The sequence below is a fragment of the Chelonia mydas genome, chromosome 9, assembly GCF_015237465.2.
Source record: "Chelonia mydas isolate rCheMyd1 chromosome 9, rCheMyd1.pri.v2, whole genome shotgun sequence".
Classification (NCBI taxonomy): domain Eukaryota; kingdom Metazoa; phylum Chordata; order Testudines; family Cheloniidae; genus Chelonia; species Chelonia mydas.
This window is the reverse complement of record NC_057855.1, coordinates 63,290,249-63,305,065: the sequence shown is the minus strand read 5'-3', so window position 1 is coordinate 63,305,065 and position 14,817 is coordinate 63,290,249. Positions and strand designations below refer to the sequence as shown.

General features: G+C 53.6%; 1 protein-coding gene and 1 long non-coding RNA gene across 2 annotated transcripts in view; one reads left to right on the top strand and one right to left on the bottom strand.

Moving 5' to 3' along the window:
* FRMPD3 (FERM and PDZ domain containing 3) overlaps positions 1-8,459 on the bottom strand; it is a 146,088-nt gene extending 137,629 nt beyond the window's left edge. Inside the window, exon 1 of the mRNA XM_037909522.2 lies at positions 8,133-8,459. The gene's annotated coding sequence lies outside the window, so the exon portion shown is untranslated. The remainder of the gene's footprint in view (positions 1-8,132) is intronic.
* Positions 8,460-8,796: 337 nt separating this feature from the next.
* Positions 8,797-13,687, top strand: LOC122461628. The gene is made up of 3 exons (XR_006283644.1): positions 8,797-9,111; positions 10,410-10,518; positions 12,315-13,687. It is a non-coding gene; the product is annotated as an uncharacterized LOC122461628 (long non-coding RNA).
* Positions 13,688-14,817: the final 1,130 nt, after the last annotated feature.

Here is a 14,817-nt window from a genome sequence, read left to right as displayed (position 1 = left end):
ACATTGTTAGCTAAGAAGAGTAAACTGGCGCCTGAATTGCATGCATGACTCCACCTCTACCGTGAGGCAGGACTCGCTGGAGGCTGCTGCTGCAATTGCGGGCATTGCACTGCTCCTGGGGGTTGAAGAAAGTCACTGGAGCAGAACATGCCTTAAAGATTGGGGTCTTCCGTCTATGTTAACTGGCCTGTACCATGAAATCTCAAGGCAGGACATGCAACTAACTCGCACTCCGGACCTCTGTTATTCATGGAGAATTCATTATTCAAGGACAGACCTGCTGCGCTAGCTATCAGATGTGCCATTTCAGGGAGCAGGGACTTGCAATTTCAGGCAAGTCATACTGCAGGGACTTAAAGGGACAACAGAGCAAAACTGAATTCAAGTGAAGCCCCCCACATTTCCCCCCAAAACTGCCCATGCCTCTGCACTGGACAGGATGCCACAGGTTCATCTCCCCCTACTTTTAAAGTCTCATTCAGACCCCAGCCGACCCCTTTGTTTCCTATACCCAGCGGCAGGACGTGTTGTGCGGCAGGATACAGTTCTGAAGCGCACACCACAGTAAAAGGTAGTGCCTTTCAGTGCCATGCAGGGTGAGGGCAGTCCGGGGCCAGGCAGGGCAATGCAGTGTGATTATAGCGTAACGAGGCACAGTAGAGCACACACCAGCGTCGGAGACTGCAGCACAGCTCGGGAGAGAACAGTTCTAGTGTCAGACAGTGCAGTATACAATGAGGTGCAGTAGAGGATGCAGACCAGTACATTGCACAACCGTTGCTGTGCAGCAAGAGCGAATTAGAATGCAGGGCAGCGCGAGGCAAGTTGTGCTGCAGAGACAGGTATTACCATGCGCTGGGGATGGAACACAGTACAGCACGGTGCAGTACACACGACACAGTCAGAGTGAAAAGTTTGGTAAAGCAGAACCTTGGCTTGGTTTTTAATCCTACCTTGAGCACCACCCTACTGTGACTGGGCTCCACTGACCCAGAGCCTTTCCCGATAAAGAGGTTTCAAGCTCAGCCCTGCTTCAGATCAGGCCTGGTGGCACTGCCTAAGGATATGGGGATAGCTCAGCCTCCAGCGCTATCCACGTTCTTGGCCTCTCTGCCAATACTGCACCAGCTGTCATAATGGTTTGAGATGCAGACCCCATCCCATGGGAACTGGACTGAGGTGACCAAACTCCTTTCATGGAGGCCACTGAACTGCCTGTTAGGAAATGTGAGCTGGCAGGTTGCAACCCCACAAAGATTTACATGGTGGTGACCTCAAAAACTCCGTTTACAGAGGAGCAGGAACTGAGATACCTGTTATCTGAGAAAACGCACCCAACAGAGAGCCCCTCACACCAATACCTCCACAACGCCTTCCCTCTCTGGGACCTCCCCTCAAGTGGTATCACCCAAACAACTGCCCCGCTGGAGCAGGTATCCCTAAAAATGCCCCGGAATCACTGCAGGCAATTGGCCTCTTCTGGCAGTGCAACAGACGGACTGGTAGCCCTACTTCCAAGAGTAGGTGGGGAAGGGCAGTGGGGAGCTGGGTACTGCTGGAACAGTCTGACAGTTCCCAGAGTTAGTGCAGTATTAGTATTTGTTACCAAAATACCCTGTGCACAGCCCCCCGAGCCTTTGAAAAACCACCCCATTCCTCTCTGGAGTAGTTTTAGTACCAAGAAACCCACCCTGAACGTATCAGTATCCTCGGCCAGCACAGACATGTGCAAGGCATATGTAGCTATGAAATGGAGGCCTTTTGTTTATATGCATTCAATTATTTCAGTTTCTAAGCACTCCCCGTGTGCAAAGACAGTTGCCATTTTGTTCACAGAGTTGGTGCACCTTCTTAGAACACACACACACACACAGCTGTCTCTCATGGGGACTTTAACTTGGTTTTTTCTTGATGTTTTCCTTAATCTACAAGAAGAGCCATTTCAGACCACAGCGACGCCTTGCTCTTTTCATGGAGAAATACCACCATGAGCACCCTTCACAGTAACATCAGCTCAGTCTCCCTTGCTTACAGCCTGGCAAAGCCTCACATTTCTCCCTGTCTCTTTGGCTGATGGACATCATGGCCACCCCGTTGGAATATATGGACCGTGAGGAGGGCACCGCAGGGCTCCTTTGATGGGTCTACCACTAGCCTGCTCAGAAAGATCAAAGCAACGGCTAATAAAGGTTCCTTCGTCTCACTCGAGGTGCCCATCCCACATGTTAACATACTCCCAGCCTTGCTGTCAACTTTCCAGATGAAGGCTCCATGCCAGGCCAGCTGCTCCTCTAGGGGGCACTGACGGCAGCAGCAGGATCTGCGGTAGGACACCTACAATTCATTAACCAGCCCAGCCAGCACTGTGGACAAGCACTTCCACAGTGAGCTAAGAAGGTGCTCTGCCTATATCGCTGTCCCACTTCCTGCTAGCATGGTGAGCTTCTCCAAAGGCAGAGGTGAGCATGGGGGTACAAGAGAGGCTAACACAGCAGGCGGCTCCCGTATAAGCAGCAAATCTGAACGCTGACAGTCAGGCAGTAACCAGGCCCTGTTAAGGTGTCGCCCTGTAGAAAGCCCAGTGGACAAGGAAGGAAAGGCCAACTTTGGCCATGGTGCCACACAAAGAGACCACTGCTCTCACTCAAATAGGGAGTGCTGGCTCTGCCAGGCTGATGCCCCCTGGGCACCAGATGTGGCTCCCCAGCTGTGGGGGTAGGTCAGACACAAAACGTTCTGTGCCTTTAATAGCACAGGGCTCACCAGCTTGTCTGCATGCGTACATATCTATCAATATGAAACCAGGCTTCCCATGCAATCAATAATGCTGTTTAAGTGATAAATCTCACTATCGACTGGCTGCGGAAGCCAGCTTTTGATTAATTTTAAAGAGCGAGCAAGAACACCAAAGAGCTCGGAGTGTTTTTAACATCATTGGGCATTAATCCACCCTGCTCGAGACATGCTGTGAAGACCGGATGTGGACGGACAGGAGCTTCTGTTTCCAAAGCTGGTCAGAACAGCTGGTGGAGTTGGCTCCACGCAAAGCCCTGCAAGACTCCAATGTCCAGAGCGTCCCATTCCCCAGCCTACCAAGGCACCCGAAGTCCTGCCCTGCCCTGGTGCACACCCTGGGAACTCCTCCCATCAGGAGCCAGGATGAAGGACAAAGAGAGAGGAAGGAAACAGGGCAAGGACAGAGCAGATGGGGAAGTAGAAATGCAGCCATGCTGGTGTGTGCAACAGAGCCACCACTGATGTAAATAAGCCTTGACCCAGCAGAGCGACACCAATCTACGCCAATTGAGGATCTGGCCCTGTGTGTGTGTGAAATCCCTGAAGAAGTCTTATTTGCTTAGACTTGAACCTTCACACTGCAGCTTGAATTGATGCTCAAGAGCATGCCAAGCCCCCAAATCTTTTTGGTTTCCACTGTAATTTAGGGCTGGCGAAAGCAGCTGGCTAATTGACATGCTGTGGAGACTGAATTCCCCTGTCCTCAGAACAGCTTCCCCCCCACTGCTCTATCACGTGCTGTGACCCTGGCCTAGAGGAGCCACTTCTGGGATGTGGGGGGGGGGCAGCAGTCCCCTTTAGCTCTCACTTGCTCTACTGAGGCTGCCAACGAGGGTGCCATTCGTGCTGTTTGGTCTTGTGATGGGGACACCCGTCTACTAAGAACCTGACTAATGCCGCCACCACCACTTTGCATGCATGTTGCCAATGAGCTGATGGTAACACCTTTTCACCACTCCTGCACTGAACTGGATTTGATTGGGTGGCCTAGAGGTGTGAAGGACCACGGTAGGTCAGCTCCCCTTCTCTGCCTCCCATCTTCCAAACTCCCCAGCATTTGTTAAATGGAACTGGGGCAGGAGCAACTGGAAAAGTTAGAGGACTGTCTCCCCTACAGGTGGTAAAGAGGGAGCAGGCGACTGTGCACAGTACAGCCAGACTATAGCTCCAATGAGTAACTGGACTACAAATGTGAAGAGCCTTCCCATAACTCCCAGACCTCTGGAGAGGCAACAGTACAATACCCAGTGATGAGGAGCTCCCAGACTTGAGTGCTAGTCTCAGTTCTGTCATGACCAGCGGTGTCACCTTCTAGCTATAGGTTCTTTTCTGGCCCCCAGGGCTACAGTACCAAATACCGCACAATCTGTACTGTACTGATCCTCATGGGAAGGCAGGGCAGTGTAATACCCCTATTTTACAGATGGGGAAACTGAGGCACAGGAAGATCTTGAGTCTTGTTCAGGGTCACACACAGCCCATGGCAGAACAAAGAATTGAATCCAGGTCTCCCGAGTCCCAAGCAAGGGTTCTGACTACCCCGTCATCCCTTTGAATCCCTCCTTAAGCCTCATCTCTTCAAGTGACCCCAACTCCCTTCTCTTCCTCAATAATCCGCACCCCAGCCTCACCAAGTCTGCTGCTCTGTGCCTTGTCTCATTCAGCCTGTCGGTTCCTCGGGGCAGAGAACAAGTCTCATGTATTTCTGGGAGAACCATGTATATTTATGGCATTGTATGAATGCTTTATAACAGCTGCGTAATCTTGCTGTGAGAAAGCTGGCTTTAACTACAGCTAACTCCCAGGGGGTGGTTGTGAGGCAAGATTAACTAATGTTTCCACTGAAAGCCAGGAGAGTTTGCCATTGATTTCAACAGAAGCAGCAGCAGGACTGGTGTTTGCAAAGCTCCATATAAGCAGTAGGAGATCTCTATTCCTCAACAGCCAGGGGTGAACAAAAAGCAAATGGGGAAAGCATTCCCTTGATCTTGATGCTCCTTTGATTTGCAACTGATTCTGGTGTCAATCTCTCAGGAATTTGGCAGCTAACCCTCTGAGCATGCTCCATGCACCTATCATACCCAGAAGGGCTCCTGAGATTGATCCAGGCGTGGCCTGCCATGGGTACCGGATAAGACAAGGCACCACTAGTATCTGCCTTATCTTTAAATTCCATCCTGCTCTGAGATTTCTCACAGAAGTGGATTTGACCCTTTGCTTCTATGCATTATTCTAAAGGCCTGGCCTGGAACCAGCCCAGCTCACACATGAAGAAGTTTATCAGCGCCACAGATTTCTGAGTTTGTACAAAATGTTATCAACAGAGACAGAAAAGCCTCTTTCTCACCTGAGCCCAGCTCGGCCTCTTCCAATGCTAATTTAGAAGGTGGCACTTTTCTTTCCCAGCCATTTACCTCTGTCAAGAATCTGCCACCTGCTGGAGCCAGAGATAATCACTAAGCCCTGCACTTCTGCTCTGAAACGCAGCAGGTCGCAGCCTGGCTTAGGCCAGACGCAGGCTCTAGGCCTTCATCACTTCCCTTCTCACTCTTCCTTTTCTCCTGTTCAGGATGCACAGGAAGTCGGGCTGAATCCGAGAGCTCCTTGCTGGAAACTGGAACTGATGGAGAAGAGGCCTAATTTTCTAATCAGCTGTGAGAGCCCGTTACTTTGCCCTCACCTTAGCACTGCCCATTCCTTCGTGAGTGGAAGTGCCCCTGGTGTTTGTGTCTGCTCTGCATGTCCACGTTGCACAGCTCCCTTTCAATTCACTGTACTTTCTGAACACTTAGACAAACAACATTCACAATCTGTTCTTGAAAAGGCTGAGTTGGTATCAGCTCCCTGACTAGGGGGCGCTGTCTGCCGGTTACTCAGGTTCCCAATCTTGGGGGCTCTGCTGGGTCGCCAAGTGCACTGGTCACAGAGCACTATCATTCACACTCAACTGGGACATTTTCTTTTTGATGTGACATCCGAATGTCCCGTTGGATTATTCCCAAGATCGCTACAGGGGGCTACACCTTGAGACCATGCCAGAGGTTCTGCCGGCTTAGAACACGGCAGCATCTGCACCTGATGTCCAAAAGCCCTGAGCATCCAACACTTCATATTCAGGTCGATAGGAGATGCTGAGTGCTCAACACTTTTGCAAATCAGGCCACTAATTTAGCTCCAAAACACTGGACTCAGAAGCACAACTTCAGACACCCAGTTTTGAATATTTTGGCTCTAATGTGGATAAGGCTTCAGTGAGCAAAACCCTCTTTTATCACCATGTCTCAGCATGTTTAGCTAGCCTGGTGGTGAAAACGGGTCAAAGTGATACAGCCTAATCGACACCAGGGGTCCCAACATTAGCAACACAAAGATTGCATCAATGGGGGAACAGAGGTAACCCGCTGCCAAGATTATTAAAACCGTAACTACAAAGGAGAAGTAATGCAAGGCCAGCCACTGATCTCCTAATTCCTGTGATTTACACAATCTTTGGTTTTATTCATTAGATCCATTGCCTTTTCAAAAAAGAATTATTCCTCTAACCCAAGCTTGGGAGACCAGTGAGGGAGCCCAGGGCTGAACAAACAGAGAATGAATTTCCACTCACCCTGGAGAAGGGGACGTTGTCAAATGGGCAGTCTGCAGAAAGCAACAGGAAACCAACTCCTCTCCCAGCACTGGCGAATCAAACTCGAGACATGCAGCAATGACAGTGTGCAAAATCCCAAGTGATCCAAATGCAATGCAATAAGGATAGCGCTTATGCAAGGATCTTGCCCCCCAGAGAAACTAAGCTGCAGTCTCTGCAGTGCAATAAACAACTTCCCAATCAAAGATCCTACTCCCTGAGCATCAAACAGTCCTCTCTCATGCGCATCAATCCCCCTGAGAATCAAACATTGGTCTTTCCAGTGCTAAAGGAGCTGCCAAGGAGAGTTACAGTTCCCTGGGAATATACACTCTGAAGAAGGCTTTAAACCATCCCCATAGAAACTGAGCTACCATGGTTGCAGTGCAGTAGGTTTCACAAGATGGTCTCTTGATTATAAATTGCTCACCCCCAGTGCACAATGCTGGCACAGCAGAAGCCAAGGGCCACTGACCAAAGCATTAAATGCATCAGCACTTTACCTTTGCTGTATAGATGCTCCCACACCCACACATTTCAGTTCAAAAGTGGGGAACACTTGCAAACACAAGCACTGGCCCCTAATGAGCAAGTCTGCAGACCTCACCCTTGGTGCGGCAGAGGAGCAGCAGCTGCAGAAGTTAAAAGTGACACCTGTTTTCCTAGAGAGGGATAAAATTCAGAGACCATCTGTGCGCATGCACACGTGGGGTCTCGGCATGCAGGCACAGGAATGCACACACATTTTTGAGGGGGTGTGTGTGCACGTCCCAGCATGAGATGCAATTCGGAGCTGTTGGCATGCATGCATAGGGATGTACATACATTTATGGAGTGTGCATTTGATACATTTCTAAGTTGCTATGGTGGGGCCCTAGCCTATGTGCTTGCACACCTCTCTAGGAGCACACTTCAATTTCCAGGACAGTGGTTTTGGGGGAGTCATTGTGTGTACGAGTGCACAGCCACTTCAGGGTGTGGCTTTGGAACACATAGGACTCTTTGCACATTTCACCCTCTCTGTTCCAGCCAAGGGGCTAATACGCAGTGCACTCCAGGCACAAAGCAACACACATGGTGCCCCAGGCAGGGCACGCAGACATGTGTGTGTATTCTGGGGCCAGGAGTGCATAGGACTGGGCTGGGCTTTGAGTGTATGTACAGAGCTGTGTATATGCACAGAGGACTTTGTGAACTTGTAGGGATGCGAGTGTGCAAGTTGGACAGAGGGTGCTGTGGGCGGGGGGGGTTGTGTGGCGAGGGCTGTGTGTGCATACAGAGGGGTGCGTGTGTGTGTGTATGTGGATTGAGGGTATAGGGATATACTATTTCTGTGTGTGCTTGGGTGTGTTCCTGGAAGGGAGTTGTGTAGTCTACCCCCCCATGGCTGTTTGATCATCACAAACCAGGCAAGTCTGCACACCATGGCCATTACTCCTCACAGGTCACCAAGCAAAGACCTCTCCCGCTGCGCGCCCACCCGACAGCCCTGTCATGAAAGCCGGGCAAACGCGCCGAGGGAAGCGCTCTGAACACAGCCGGCAAAGCCAGCAGCCCTGGGGCTGGCTCCTGCTGCAGAACTAGCCTCGGACTCCAAGCGAGGGGCTGGGGTGAGCCGGGCACGGCTGCTGGTCGCCCCCAATTCCTCCCCGCCCTCGGCCCTCCCCAGACCCGCCGCAGAGCTGCCCCCGGGAGCCGCGCGCCTTACCTTGGCTGGCGGCTGCCCCTCCCGTCCTTCCGCTCGGTGTTTTCTACTCCTCCCGCCTTGCCCACCAGCAGCGCGGCCGGCCAGGGCTCGGCGCCGGGCAGCAGCAGGGCTGGGGAGGGAGCGGGCTGCCCCGGGAAGTTTCTGCCGGAGGTGCAGGCGGCTGGGAGCGACGCACGCAGGCTCCTGCCGTCTCCATCTCCGCGCTCCGCTCAGCCCCCCGGCTGCGGCGTGTCCATGCTGCGGCGCAGGGCCAGGCGGCCGGGCAGCGCGGAGGGAGGGGCGCGGGGCGCCGCTCTCGGGGCAGAGACAAAGCGGGGAAAGCCAGCGGGCCCCGCCGCCCGCGAGGGGGTTAGACACGGACCGCGGCGGCTGCCCCCTCAGCCCCGAGCCACAGCGGCTCCCCAGCGAGCACCCCGCCGGCCCCCGACTCGCGCCCCGTGGCTGGAGCCCGGCACATAGCGCCTGGCCGGGACACCCGGCGGGCCCCCGACGGGAATGACAGCGGCAGCAGCGTGAGCGGGGGCGGGGCTGCGCCTCTCCTGAGACCCGCGGCTCGGCGCCGTGACCTTGGCTGGAGGCGCTGCGCCTGGGGAGCCCTCCTGCGCCGTGCGCCCTCCCCCGAGCGCCGCGGAGCCGGCCCCAGGGGGGAGCCGGGGGCAGCAGGGAGAGCGCGGGGAGCCGGGTGGGAGAGGGGAAGGGGGCCGCACAGCCAGCGGTGCCCGGGGGTCGACGCAGATGAGGGGCGCAGAGCGGCTACTAAAGAGCTGCAGGGCCAAGCAACGCTCCAGCCTCCAGCAGCAGCCGGCCAGCTGCGCAGCCCAAATCGGGGGCCACCCTTTCCGCCACCACACCTCCGCCCTGCGGAGAAAGAGAGGGCGGGAGCTCTCCCAACCGCATGGGGCTCAGCCCAGGAGCTGCTGGACAGAAGGCAGGTGACCCTCCGGAGAGGACCCACCTGATGGGGGACTGCATGGCTGAGGTTGGTGCTGCTTGGAGCAGGGCGTTGGACTAGATGACCTCCTGAAGTGTCTTCCAATCCTAATCTTCTATGGTTCTGTGCACACCTAACTGCACCACATGTGTCCAACAGGCCCTCTCTGATTGCTGGGGTGTCCTGCCCCAGGGGCCACTCACAGCCCCGGGTTTCCTGCACTCCAGGGCTTGGGTCTTTGCGGCCCCCACCGTGGGGCTTTGCATTAGGACATTTCACCACCTGTCATGCTCACTCTGGTCCTGGTTCCAAGACTCAGGAGCGGGGTGCTCACTGAAGGATGGCAGGTGCTCTTTGAAGGCCATGGCAGGAAAACCCTGTCAGTGCAGCTCCACTCCACACCGAAGGAGCAAATTCTTATTCTGTTCATCACAAGTAATCCCCATGGATGAACTAATGCAAGTCCCTTTCAGCCAGATCCCAAGACCAGGGCCGTCCCTAGCCATTTTGGTGCCCTACGTAGCCCCCCCGCGGGGGGGGAGGGGTGGCCCCAGGCCTCCACTTGTGGGGGGGAGGAGCAGGCTTGGGGGCAGGGGGGAAACCGCCCTGCAGGGAGAATGATAAAACAGTTAATTAATGAGAGAGCCTAATGCAACCCTGAGCAGAAAAAAGGGAAAACGGAGACCAGAGGTGTCCACCTAGCAGTCTGCCTCTCATATCCCCCAACACTGGGGCCGAGAAAGGCAACGTCGGCACAGTGCTCTGGGCCACCTCCCCTGGCAATGTGGCCATGAAATACATGGAGAGGGGAGTTAAGAACCATGATGCTAACCAGGCGGTTGCTGTATGAAATACAGAGAACTGCAATGCCAGGATAGGAATCGCTGTGTGATGGGCCCTGGAAATGATGTCATGAAACACATGGGCACGGGGAAACCACTCTGACGTGGCAGTCTCCGTACAAGACCTGACGCACACGCATAAGATGTGCTATGCCAACATGACATGCAGTGTTCCCTGGCTATGCTGCCATGGAGCAAGCATGTGTGTGTGCAGTGGGGCACAGTGCACTGACTAACCCTTTCTGTTCTCCCGAGGTGAGAAAAGAAATGTTGACCATTTGCCCATCTGCCTAACTGCAAGCAGTAAAATGGTCACCCTACAGGCTTCTTGGGGAGCTGGCACCGAAAAAGGCAAACAAGCCAAACCTGCAGGGTGAGAGGAGCAGAGGGGGGAACCTGGAAGCAGTCCCCTTGCACAGAGCACCCTCAGGGAGCCGAGGGAGCGAGAGACCGTGTGGAGAATGTGAGGTAACGTGCTCTGCTAATGTTATTTTATGTGTGCAGCTGTGGGATGAGAAGCCCGTGCTGGACATGAGATGTGGTGTCACATCTGAGGACTCCGCAAAGGCCCTTTCGGTTACCGGGAGGCACCATAGGGTGTTCGTTCAGTCAGGTGAGGATGGCTGGAAGAGGAAGTCTTGGGGCTGGCGGGAAGGAGTTAGAAGGTCTCAGGCAGGGCCATCCTTACCCGTACGCAAAGTACACAGCTGCGTAGGGCACCAGGAAATTTGGGGCACCTGCTCCACCCCTCTTCCCCATAGCCCTGCCCCTGCTCCGCCCCACCTCTTCCCACCCCTGCTCTGCCCCAGCCCCACCCCCACTCCACCCCCCTTCCCTTGAGGATGGCAGCAGGGGTCGGGTCCGCCCTGCACACACTGGGCGGCGATAAGTGGAGGAACCTGGCCCCAGCCCACTCTGCTCCTCCGGCTCCCAGCCGCGCCGCTGGTGAGTGCTGGGGGCCGGTTCCCCCCCTGCCCCCAAGTCCCAAGGCTGGGAGCCAGGAGAGCAGAGCGGAGTGGGCTGGGGCTGGGGCCAGGGCACTCCACTTCCCACTGCCCTCCACTTATCGCCACCCAGTGAGTGCAGATGCAGCAGCCAGAGCACTTGTCTGCAAGATAGGATTGGGACTGGCAGAAGAACAGGCTCTCTGAGATCACCCATCAGGTCAGAAACACCACATGACACTGTGAGTTCTACAGGTGCTGGGCATGCCAGCCCCTGACAATCCAATCCTTCCTTCAGCTTGCTTCCCAGTTACCCACATGCCCAAGGAGTCCAGATAATTGGGATCCTACCAGCTCATGATGCTGGTCCCATCTCCTACAGCCCTTCCCCTCATCGTCCCCTGTTGCATGGCCTGTCCTAGCTTCCATTCCGAGCAGGAGCCAAGAAGTGAAGAGATGCAGGGACTTTTTTTTTAAGTTAACCAAATTCTTTCAGCCTTTCGGGAGGATTCAGCCTGAGCCAGCTCTTTAATTTTAGCCAGTCAGATAGCCCCCCGCACCTCCACCCCCAGACACACCCAAACTGAAGAGTGTTTGCTAACAAAATCCACACCGGCCCTTGGTTTGTTGGTGAGCAGTGTCACCAGATATCACTGGGAGGCCTCCGCCAGCCCTACTGGGCCCTCACACAGCTCTGCTGATGCACCTCTGTCCTACCTGCCTTAGCACCCCTCATTGGGCTATCAGTGTACAGAATTAAAGTCCACAAAGCCCAGAAGAAAACAGTGGGTTTAGTATTCCTTATTTCTGTTCCAGCAGTACCTGCGACAGGATCCCACTATCCAAACCTTCCTGCCCAGGTTGCGTACCCTTTAGAATGCAGACAGGACATAATCGGGGACAACAGAGGGAAAGGACAGGGAGAGCGGGGAAACAATGAGTTTTGTTACTCTTATTTTGCCCAGGAAGAAGACTGCAACTGGGGGTGTGTCTGTGTAGGATTGTTTTCTCTTTTAAAAGAGCATAGTCAATTCTGATTCGCAGCATCCTCCTGCTACTCCATTCCTGCCCCCTGCTGAGACTTCATGATCTCAACTTGCAGATCCTCTAGTATTCCAGTCCTACCCTCCACTCCCCTCTCTCCTGACCCACAGCTGTTCCTATCTTGGGCCCGCATAGCCCTGCTACTGCATCACAGTCCTGGCCCTGCAGCCAGGGTCCAGTCATGTATCTTTCCCAAGCAGGCAGAAAACGAGGCAGCATTCTGTAGTGATTCTGCACAGAAACAAACGTTCAGGACTAAGATGGAGGACGAGCAAAGTCCTTCACTGCTGCCACAGGCAGGCTGTCACTCCCGAGGTGACAGGCTTATGCAGTAGCCCCGAGCTTGCACTTTTTGTAAGTTTTGCTACAGGAATGTCCTGGACAGGCATGACTAAGCCCCTTTGAATTTGATTGTCTGCAGACACCGCAGATAGATTCGCCATTCAGAAAAAGAGAGATCCAGAGAGGCCTTGGAGGGACTGGTGTAAAACACTCTGAAAAAGGAGAAAGAGGAAGACAAATGGTGGGGACCGGTAGTGGGCCAAGCAGGGGGTTGGGCTTTGCCAGGCTAAACCCCAAATGTCAGGAATGGGCAGGTTCTGTATTCTGGGCAGTATTCTGTGTTCTCATAGCTTATCTGTGATTTCCCCCTCAAAATGTAACATGCCAAAGCCACTACCCGTGCACTTTCCCACCTACATCACCGACTGGAATGGTGCCCAAGACAGAAGTGGGCAGAAGCCCTTACTAGTTGATGTGTAATGAGCATGGTGGTTCTCAGGCCAGGTCCTCTTGGTCTGGGAATCAGAGAACTGGCTCTAATTGCAATCCCAGCAGAGGGGCCAAAGGGGGTGTGGACCTGATCACCCCTAGAAGCGGTCCCTAAAGCGCCGCTCCACAAAGCAGCATGGCGGGAGCATGCTCTGTGGCCCACGCTGTGCCTGCTCTGTGGAGAGGGAGGACTTTGGATCACCTTTCACATGCACTAAACTCACTGAATAGAGAGAGATTTCTGTTAAAAAGCAGCTCAGTAGGTCACTGGATTTCGCTCAGCCGACAGCGGCGAGTGGGATCTAAGCCGGCACGTGGAGGAGCCTCACCTTTGCCATGCTGGCTTGGCAGGGGAGCCGAACTCCATTCTGCAGGGCCGCATGGGCTCCAGCCCCCTTGCAGCGGCATGCGGGGCAAGGCTATAATAATCATTCCATTAAGCAAAGAAAAATACAATCAGCCCACGCTACCCAGTGGGATGGGAGAACTAAACAGCTCTGTCAAGGACTGGGAAAGCAGCTGATGTAACTGCCGGCCTGGCTGGCTGAGAAAGGAGAAAGCAAGCACAAAAGGCAGAATGGAAATGGAAGGGGGACAGTGTCATCTTCCAAAGGATCTGTCCTCTCCCCCGCAGTTATGCTAAGAGGGCATTTTGAGATGCCCTGTTGCATGGGCTCTTAGAGGGGAGCAGGCAGCACATCAGGTATTTGTAGTCACCAAACTGCCTGGCTCGTGAGTCCTGGGAGTTTCCAAACCTGCCTCCACATCGGCTCCTCGCACTCCCCCAGAGATCACAGGCAGGAGCCAAGGGCAGAAGCGGGACAAGCTCCGTGCAACGTTTTCGATCCACAAAAAAAGCGATAACTGGGGGGGTTTCGAGGACGTGCTGGGTAGCGTGTCAGCAGGGGAAGTGAGTGAAAATTTTCAGCTGAAACTTTTTTCAGTGAAAAATGCAGGTTTGACAAACCAGAAAAATGTACCAAATTCATGTCAGTTTCACGGAATTGTGTTCGTCGAAAATCAGTCCCCTCCCCCCCCCCGAAATAAATCTGAAAAAAATCTAAATGTTTCGAATCAACATTTTGAAATGTCCTTTAATTTTCTTAAAACGAAATCAAAAACGTTTACAAACGGTCCGAAATTACAAAACACTTTGATTCTCTTGAACCAGAACTTTTCCACTGACCCAAAATGAATTTTTACTTTTTGTTTCTCTAAAAATTACCAAAAAAAACCTGTCTTCTGGTCAACCTAAAACAATTTTTTTTCAATGTTTCAGACTTCCAGCGTACAGAAAAACCCAGATCTTTATGCCCAGCTTTAGTCCATGTCCTTTCCATGACTTCCAAATCTGGCCCAGGACTTAGGGCACTGTTTCCCAAATTGCGGGAAGGGTGTAGTTGTGGGAAAGAAGTAGGCCCAGAGGCATTTCCCCCTGCACCCACCATGGTGCTGCTTCCCCTGGGCAGCAGGCAGTGGTGTGGGGTGGAGATCTTGGCGGCAGCAGTGCAGGGGAAGCAGCTGAAGTCAGCGAGCACACAGTCAGCAGCCTGGTAGTGACCCCGGCAGCAGAGAGGGGTCTGCTGACCCTGCAGGAGGTGGCCAGGCTGGGAGAGCCAAGCATGGAGCTTGGGCTGAGAAGGGGAAGGGAGAGGAGGTGTAGGGGGCTGGAGGGCTGGGAAGGGGAGGGGGTAGTAGGAGGTTGGAGGGTTGGAAGGGGAGGGGATGGGGCAGGGGTAGTCTGCCTTAGTAAAAAGTTTGGGTACCACTGCCTTAGGGAGCCTTGGTATGGGTATAGATCCATTGACTTGACTGGTGATACTGGGCAGCACAGGTAAGTTGTGCCTAATCAGTGTGGGAGCTAATGGAGCCAGGGAAAAAACAGGGTCGGACTGTGTTCAGCAGATAAAGCGTCAGATAAAGAATCTCTTTCCCATTCATTATAACAGCATTCTCCTCGCCACCCCTGAGGCACATCAGGGAGCAGTACTCCAATATTCAAAGGCACATTCCCGCTTCCTTTCCCCCCCCGCCCCGCCACCTCCCAAAAAATGAGGCATTGTAATGGCTGATATTCTCATTGAGACTTTCATCCCAAAGGGCTCTGCAGCACCTCTCAAATCACACAGATACAAATCACTCCACCCATCACT